The sequence below is a fragment of the Cebus imitator genome, unplaced genomic scaffold (genome assembly GCF_001604975.1).
Source record: "Cebus imitator isolate Cc_AM_T3 unplaced genomic scaffold, Cebus_imitator-1.0 Scaffold25, whole genome shotgun sequence".
Lineage (NCBI taxonomy): Eukaryota > Metazoa > Chordata > Mammalia > Primates > Cebidae > Cebus > Cebus imitator.
Genome location: NW_016107340.1, coordinates 4,541,263 through 4,550,590, shown reverse-complemented (window position 1 = coordinate 4,550,590; position 9,328 = coordinate 4,541,263). Strand labels below are relative to the sequence as shown.

The window sequence follows — 9,328 nt, the reverse complement described above, 5'->3', positions numbered from 1 at the left end:
AAACAAACAAACAAAACAAAACAAAAAAAAACCACTTCCTCCCTTCCTGTGGCAAGTCATTCTCTCTTTCTTTTATATGGTCTTATGGCTACTCAAATGCCATTCCCTGTAGCACTCGTCTACATTAAAATTGTATCGTCTTTATTTGTGTGATTTACAAAAATCTGTCTCCTGCACTTAGAACTGACATTTGTAGTTGAGAACCCTCAACAATACAAAGTACACCAGTAGCCAAAGCCAGCTATGTAGCTATGTTATGTGTGTGTGTGTGTGTGTGTGTGTGTATTCGTATTCATAAGAATAAACTGAGATGCTCCCACTGGGCCTAAGCCATGCTAGCACCTCCCCCATCTTCCCCAGGAGATTTTTGCAGTGGGATACCTCCTGCTCCATGAAAACCACATGATCAAAAATGCAAAATGTGGACACATTAGAAGAAATGCAGCAGAATTCAGTGGAATCTGCTACTCAGGCATTGGAAACATATGTCACAGAAAAGGACATTGTGGCCCACATCCAGAAGGAATTTGACAGGAAGTACAATCCCATCTGGTATTACATAATGGTGAGGATCTTAAGCAGTTATGTCACACATGAAACCAAACACTTCATCTACTTCTACCTGGCTGGCTAGTTTTCTGTTCAAATATGCTTAAAATCATGGCCTGTGCCACACACCCAGTGATCTATCAAAGAAAAAAAAAAAAAAAAAAGATTGCAGCCTAAATTCCAAATACCAGAGATTGCAATTTCCAGTTTTGTTAAGGGAATGGATTATTTTTAGAAACTTTATTGTGTTTTGTATGGGGCATTTGCTGTACTAGTTTATTGTGGTTATAAAACAATTAGCAAAACAGCTTACATACACATTTACTTTCTATTCCAACCTTTTCTGGCTCATGTTTTTACTCTCAAAATCCATTCCTTAAAAAAATAAATATGTTGCAGATGTGAGAAAAAGAATAAATAACTTTGCTCATAACTGAGTCAAGAATTTCAATAATAAATGCTACATATGATTTTGAGGGCTAGAACATGTTTATGCTAATCACTGAATATCAGTACTTGATATGGCATCTGGCATTTGGTAGCTAATAAATATATGGGGAATGAATAAATGAATAAATATTAGCCTTAATGAATTCTGATGTTAAAAAACAGATATTTAGAAGTTTTATTTTTACGAAACCTACATTTATATGCTAAAGCACTGTAGATTAAGTGTGTCATAGCCAAAGTGAACTATTTCTTTTTTCTCAGGAGGAAATGTAACTGCAGTGAAGTTCATCCTTGTAGTTCTGATGAATTATGGTTCAGTGATTAAAGAAGAAAAAAACAAGACAAGAACAGAATGAAAAATAAGAGTCAGATGCCCCAGTATAAACCCTGCTATGTGTGTGCTTGTTGGTTTGTTTAAACATTAAAAAGTGACTTCAGTCACAGTTTCCATTATGTCTTTTATTTTCCCTTTAAGATAGCCCAGATGTTAGAAGCAATGCCATGTTTTAATAATGATGATGTCAGAAACCACCAGCATGGAGACATTTGAGTCATGAACCAGAGGCTTGAATCTGAGCTTCTTAGGAATTATTTCAAGGCTTTTTAAAAAGTGTATTTCTAAATGGACTATCTATTCTAAATTAAAAAGATTACTTCAAAGTCTTATAATTACTAAATTCATGTATTCAACTAAAACTTTTTATCTTATAACAAACACATCTATCATCCTATTCTTATACCCACTGCAAACAGTGCCAATCTGAAATACCTATGAATCTATGTTAATTCTGAATTCACTGAATTTGAGAACATTACCATTTCATCCAAAGCTGGTCCTCAGTGCACAGAATTACAGTAAGATGTAAGGGACCTGGGCTATGAGTTAAGAAAACTTTCACTGTGTTCCTGTCCTGTCAGCATGACTTCAGATAGGACTAGACCTGAGCACTGCCATCACATGTTCTTTGAAATTTATTCACAAAAGATGATTACACATTACTTTAAAAACATTTTAAAATCAACATTTGTCTGATACTGGATACACCAAAACTATTTTGATCTTAGGTTATCAATCTCTGAGTAAGCATTAAGAATATATTAACAATCATATTAAATCACTCTTGGCTATCTCTTTTTTACCAGAATGGATCTAGTTCATTTCCAGGTGATGACGATTAGGTGTCAAGCAACCTGCAGTTACTTGACTGAATATATTTTTCGTTAAGAAACTGATATGGTTTAGATATTTGTCCCTTTGAAATCTCATGTTGAAATCAGATGGTTGCACATCTGATCTTTGGCAAACCTGACAAAAACAAGCAATGGAAAAAGAATTCCCTACTTAATAAATGGTGTGGGAAAACTGGCTAGCCATATGCAGAAAGCTTGAACTGGATCCCTTTCTTATACCTTATACAAAAATTAACTCCAGATGGATTAAAGATTTAAACATGAAAACTAACACCATAAAAACCCTAGAAGACAACCTAGGCAATAGCATTCAGGACATAGGCATGGGCAAGGACTTCATGACTAAAACACCAAAAGCAATGGCAACAAAAGCCAAAATAGACAAATGGGATCTAATTAAACTAAGGAGCTTCTGTAAAGCGAAAGAAACTATCATTGGAGTGAATGATCCCCCATGATGTAAGTGGGGCCTGGTAAGAGATGACTGGATCATGGGGGTGGATCTCTCACGAATGAGTTAGTACCATCTCCCTGGTGTAAGTGAGTTCTTGCTCAGTTCATGCAAGATTTGATTGTTTAAGAGCCCAGGACTCTCTCCTTGATGTCTTGCACCTGCTCTCTCCATTTGATGCTCCTGCTCCTGCTTCACCTTCTGCCATGACTGTAAGCTTCCTAAGGCTCTTGCCAGAAGCTGAGCAGTTGTTGGTGCCAAGCTAGTAGAACCTGCAGAGCCATGAACCAATTAAGCCAATTAAACCTTTTTTCTTTATAAAATACTCAGTCTTAGGTATTTCTTTATAGTAACACAGAAATTGACTAACACAGAAACAAATGTACTTTAACTGGTAGTGTACACAGACATGAAGCAGCAGGGGTGTGACTGAGACCAGGCCCCATGCTCGTCTTGGCCAAGGTAAGTGGTCTTCTTACAGGCTTCAGGTGTTGGGGGTGGGTGGCAGGAGTGGGGAGAAGCAGAGTCAGAGCATTCTTTGACTGACAAGAGGCTTGTAGACAACAGATCCAGGCAGGGGCCAGGGCTGGGATATAGGTGTGCAGAGCTGGGGTGGGACATGTGTATATCTGCATGGACAGGTATTTTCAAAACACCTCCTGCTACATAAGGTCAGTCATTTTGGGGTAATATGGATTAAGTATGGACATTGTGTAGATGTGTTCAATTCATAGAAATCTTTGAAAACCAAGTAGTTAAATATATAAACAGATAAGCAGAGGATTTTAACTCATCAGAACTTACCCTAGTAGATACAAGTACAGCGGTTGCCTTTTTAGTTTCCTTCTTTCCCCTCCATATTTAAGTCTAATCAGGTGGTGTCTAGCTGGGGACTGTGGCCTTCACCTTCGAAAAGCCCAGCTCCTCTATTCTCTCTCTTCCTTGGCTCTCCTGTCAGTGTATGCACATGCCCACAATCACACTCTCCACGCCCCCCATCCTCAAACACACATGCAGACACAGATAACTTAGTAGACCTCAAGAAACCAAAAGGAATAAAGTTATTGCCCACCAAAATCAGGGGCAAGTAGAATCCACTGTAATTTCTTGACATGGGAGTAATGTTATTATTTTTTAAAAGGTGTTTTTAGCAAATCCATATGTCAGTGAAAGCAGCGTTATACTTGCCAGATTAATTTATCAACTTCAGACACAGTTTATTGATCTTGGGCTATCTAGTGGGGAGAAAATGGAAACAGAGAGATTTACTAGAAATCTGCTGCAGGGAACCTGTCATGACTGAATAAGGGTTTTATCTAATTGATGTGATGTAGAGATTAATGGGAGCTAAAGGACAAGAAGAGGCAGAGATACTTTTTAAGTTTGCAGGGTAAAAAGAAAAGGCAGCAACTTGGGGGTAGAGGATGAAAGAAGCACTAAGTTTGTCTCTGGGCATTTTGGTTTATAATACTTGTCTTTCCAAGAGAGGACGTTGTGTGGGTGGCTGGAGATGGATGACAAAAACTCAGGGCGGGGGAGAGGCAGAAAAATGATTTGAAATACAGAGCTGTGGAATATTGTATGTCAATTTCAGCATCTTATTCATCTCAGGGTCTCAATGCCTTTTTTGAGTCTTACTTTTCTTCCATCAGCAATTAGAAAGTATTTGAAATTTTCTTCATGCTGGTGCTAATTATTCCTTGATTGGACTATTGCAATACCTTGGAATTTGTCTCTTCACTTTCATCTTTTTCTTGCTCCAGTACATCATATATGACTTTGCAAGCCTTGTTTTTCCCAGCACAATTCTGTGTAAATAATGCTTTGGCTCCCTGTTGCCTACAAAATCTAAACCAGATTTTTCTTAGCTTGACTTTTCAGCTTCAGTCCACTATTTGCAAACTAATTGCTCATTATTTTCTTCATAAATGTAGCAAACTGATATACTTGCTGATCATCACTCATACTTGATGCTTTCCCATCTTCGTGTGATGCTTCTGTGGATCCTTGATGCCTCTCCTTAGAATGCCCGAATCCTAAAAGCTTCAGCCAAGTGTTGGCTCTACCATAATTGCCCTAATTGAGCAGATCCCTTTCCTCAATTCCCTTTTCATTTCACCTGTATGTTGTATGCCACAAACCCATTTTATCTTACAGTTATTTGATCATACTCCATATGTCCCTAAAAAAACAAAAAACAAAAAACAAAACAAAAAAACCTTTAAGTTGTTTGAAGATAAGAACTCTTTCTGATAAACCTTTGAATGTTTTTGGTACTCACTATTATGTTTGGCACATAGCAGCACTCAATAGTTATTAAAATAAATGTGCTTTCTCCTAATCATGTTAAATTTGCAATTTTCAGTTAAGGTTCTTTGCTTACAAGCAAGAAAAAATAACTTCTTTTAACTGAAGTCAAAAAGAAAGCGTTTCTTACAATACCATGATGCAATTCACAATAGTGACGGAAAAGTTGAAGAACTACCTCTCAAAAAGCAGGATGTTCCAGGGATTTGGGGAGCAGGATCTAAGGAAAATCTCAGGATGTTACCATTGGCATGGACTAGCTCCAACAGTTTTCCCATCTCAACCTCATTCTGGTCAAGATTCAAATTATCCAAAGAACTCTGCCTTTAACTGGGCTACCTGCAAGGAGTGAGTAGGACTCCTTGACTAACAGTCCCAGTGAAGCTACATGTAGTGAAGACTGGATTATTTCTCAAAGCAAAGTCAGAAAAGAGAGATGCCTGGCAAGTAAGAAGAATGGATTCTAACACACTCATCTGTAAAACCCCTATGTGTATTCATTTACGCATTGATTTATTTAACCAATCAAAACTTATTGGATGCCTGTGCTACCAGTCAATGTGCTAATTGCTGGAGATATAAATATAAGTAAGTTGTAGACCATATCTTCAAAAAGATTTACAGTGTGGTTATGTTTCTATTGCTTTCCCTGATTCATTTTATAATTTTATTAAAATGAATGGTTTAACAAAAAGTGAAGTCTCTGGGGAACTTTTCATTGCATCATACTTCCTTCATGTTCTGTGACTTCAATGCTATATGGACCATCCATCCCACATTCTAGCCTCTGAGTTCCATGCCTTCCTCATTGGTGATAGGTGTTATAGGAGACAAAAATCAGAGAGGTCTACAGGGCAGGTTTTCTAGTCTTGGAGGCCTCGGTGAGGAACATAGATTTCATTGAATGTGTGATTGGGAGCAATTTAGCACACAGTAAACTCAGAAAAGATCACTCTGGCTACTATCTTTATGAGAAGACCAGAGAGACAAGAGTGGGAGCAGGACTCTGTAAGCAGGATGTCACAGTGGTCTAATGGTACTTTAGACAAGGGTGTTAGCAGAGAATAGGTAAAACGCAAACAGGTTTAGAAAAACACTTTGATTGTGAAACCAATGAGACTCAATCATAGAGTGGATTCAGCGAAAAAGGAGGAATTGAGGACAACCTCTAGGTTTGTGGAGGTGCCATTTTCTAAGATCCTTATTTTCTGTTCAGTTTACTTCCACTATGTCAATTTTTCTATCTCATTTGATCACTAATCCATGAACCCTTTTAATATTTTCCTAATCAGTTATATCCTGCATTCATTTTCTTCCCTAAAAAACTTGGATCAATGATGCATTATTTCTACTGTTCTTATTAACATCTCAAACTCTTCACCTCAATGGCCTCCCCTTGTACTATCTGGTAATACATTCACCAAACTGCTCACCTTTTATGAACCTTTGACTGGACTATTGAAACATTACACAGAAATGCTTATTCAGGGTACATAAACTCAGCCTCTAATGTCAACTGCTAACATTGACAATGTTGTCAGTTTCCTATCAACTCTTGCTTCTCTATCTTGACTACTCTGAAACCTCTGACTCCTACTGTTTCTCATTCTTAACGTGTGATCTCGCCACTTCACAGAGAAAACAGAAATTTGAAAAAGGATCTCCTTTGCCTTCCTGCTACCAAGTCTTCAAACCTTTCCTCCTGTTCAGTGAAAAGGGGTGAGCCCTCTCTTGCAACTCTTCTTGCCACCTGGGCTCTGGTTCCACCTGTGCCATGACCTAATTTCATTGATAACTTCCTTTACTTTGGTCAACTTCTTCTTTCTCCTTGCTTCTTTTAATAAGAACTTAAATCTCCACAAACCTCTTTCTTAAAAACAAAATTGGAAATACAAACAAAAAAACAACTAAACCTTACTCATTCCAACTCTCCACTCCTTCCAGCCCCTTTGCCAAATCTCTCATCTGCTTTAAAACTAAACATAATGAAAGAATGGTCTGCATTACCTCCCTCAATATTCTAATTTGCCACTTGTTCCTCAACCAGCACTCTGGCTTCCCTACACACTACTCTAAAGAAAATGCTGTTGTAAAGGTTACAAAACAAAACACATGCAGGTGGTGATGGTGACATTTAGTGGGCATGCTTCCTTTCTCATTTGGCTTATCCTTTCCTCAGCATTGGACACTGGGCAATGTCATTTTTTTCTTGACCACCATAGTTTATTTTCTTGGTGCTTCTCTTACCTCTCTGGCTTGGTTTTCCTTCCTCCCTTTCCTCCTTCCTTCCTTCCTTTCTTCCTCCCATTTCTTTTTCCTTCCTTCCTCCCTTCGTTGCTTCCTTCCTTCCCCCTTTCTTTCTCCCTTCCCCTCCTTCCTTCCCTTCCTCCCTTTTCCCCTTTCCTCCTTTCTTCTCTCCTTCTTTCCTTCCTCCCTTCCTTCCTTTCCTCCTTTCCCTCCTTCCTTCCCTCCTTATTTCCTTCCTTCCTTTCCTCCTTTCCCTCCTTCCTTCCCTGCTTCCCTCCTTCCTTCTTTCCTCTTTTCCTTCCTTCCTTTTTTCTTTCTTCTGTTTTGCTCTTTCTGTCTTACTTTTTTGAGTTTCTTTTTTTTTTCAGCTTGTTTCTTAAGTGTTACTCTCCTCTTGAGTTTCTTTTCTAGACTTTTTTTCCACCTTTGGGTAATATATTAACTTGGTCTCTCATCTGGACCCATGAAGTTTCTCTAGAAATGAATCTTCTGATGATGTGCTGCTCCTGCTGCTAGTGTGTGTGTGTGTGTGTGTGTGTGTGTGTGTGTGTGTGTGTGTGTTGATGATAAGCTTAGCTGCCTATTTCCTTTGAACCAGCAATAAAAGAGGTTGGGATTGGGCACTGATAGTTCTACTTGCAGCTATTCAATTTGTCTCCTTGTTTTCTGCCTGGTTCTTCACCCTTGCCCTCTGACAGGCCTGGTGTGCCCTAATCTATATCCTCTCTTGTTCAATTTGTCTTGAGAATAAATCTCCTGCTTCCATCAGGAGTAGGGAAAGGGAACTTGCTTGACTGCTTCAGTTAAAGTGAGGTTTCTAATAACCTTTAAAAAGAAAGTGTCTGAGCAATATCTTTAAAATGACATCAGCTCTATACTTGAAGTCATTCATTAGCACAAGAAATTAAATTTTAAAAATTTAGGAAAACAAAAAATTATCTCATGAACTAATTAGTGACTATGTAAAAGAGAAGCTTTGGAGTCTTTAATTGTTTTTCTCTGGGAATAGTTGCCAAAGATGTTGCCATAATATTATGGAGCTACTTTAGCTTCATAGTATACGAAGTTCACTGGCTAAATTAGATATTAAATTATTTGGCTTACCTACTAGCCTTAGCAAAATTTTCCCTACAAATAGCCATGAATTCAAACTATGGCTCCAAAGACTGTATTTTTGCTGCATTTATGTGTGTTAACTGAAGAATTTTTTTGAGGTTTTATTTCTCATTTCTTACACTAACAGCTGCTCTCTCCACCACCCTCCCCCACGTCCCCTTTTCTGTATTCTCTGATGAGTTGACCCTGTCTCCATTACCTACAGAAAAGTAAATTATAGTCCAATCAAAATTGTACTTTTCAGAAGATTGCTCAGCTGAGGACCATTAGTAACACCACACTGTGAGACTTTAAATAGTTCCCTTTTCATAAGAACAGGCATATGTGCTTTGCAGTAGTGGTGTCCTTGTAAATGTCACCTATTTGTTTCTCGCCTTTTATTAATGGAATATTTCCCAAAGGCCACTAATGAAAGATATTACCCTTAATTAAAACACAACTGTATATTTAGAAATGGAAAGAAAAGTGGAGCTTATGCTCAGTGAATATGAAGCTACAGTGAAGTATTCTCATTTTGAAACATAATGCTGAATGTTATACATAAGAGGATAGATTTTTAAATTGTGTGAATTTTTTTTCTTCTAAAAATGAGGTCTCAATAAAGGTGAAATGCCTCTGCTGTCATTTCTCCTGAATTTGCTTTTCTCCTTATCTATTAATATTTAAATTTGTGTGAGAGCTGGTCATTATGTTTCAATGTTAGATGGAAACACCAGTCATTTGGGCAGCGATGCTTGTATCATTTCAACTTCTTCACTGCCTGCTCTGCTCCAGGCATATTGCTAAGTGCCAGGGGATAGTGAACGGTGATCAAGTAAACTAAGATGAGCAGGCTCACCACAGACTGCATTCCGGTAAGTACTATTAACAAACAGTGTGTCAAGATGGGGCCACTTTGAATTGGAAGGCTAGGGTGATCTTTTCTGAGAAGCTGATACTTGAGTGGAAACTTGAAGGATGATGATATGGTTTGGCTGTGTCCCCACCCAAATCTCACCTTCAATTGTGATAATTCCC

At 38.1% G+C, this 9,328-nt stretch overlaps 1 pseudogene; it reads left to right on the top strand.

Annotated features, from left to right (window-relative positions):
• The first annotated feature begins 412 nt into the window (after positions 1–412).
• Positions 413–9,328, top strand: part of LOC108300136 — a 161,536-nt pseudogene continuing 152,620 nt past the window's right edge.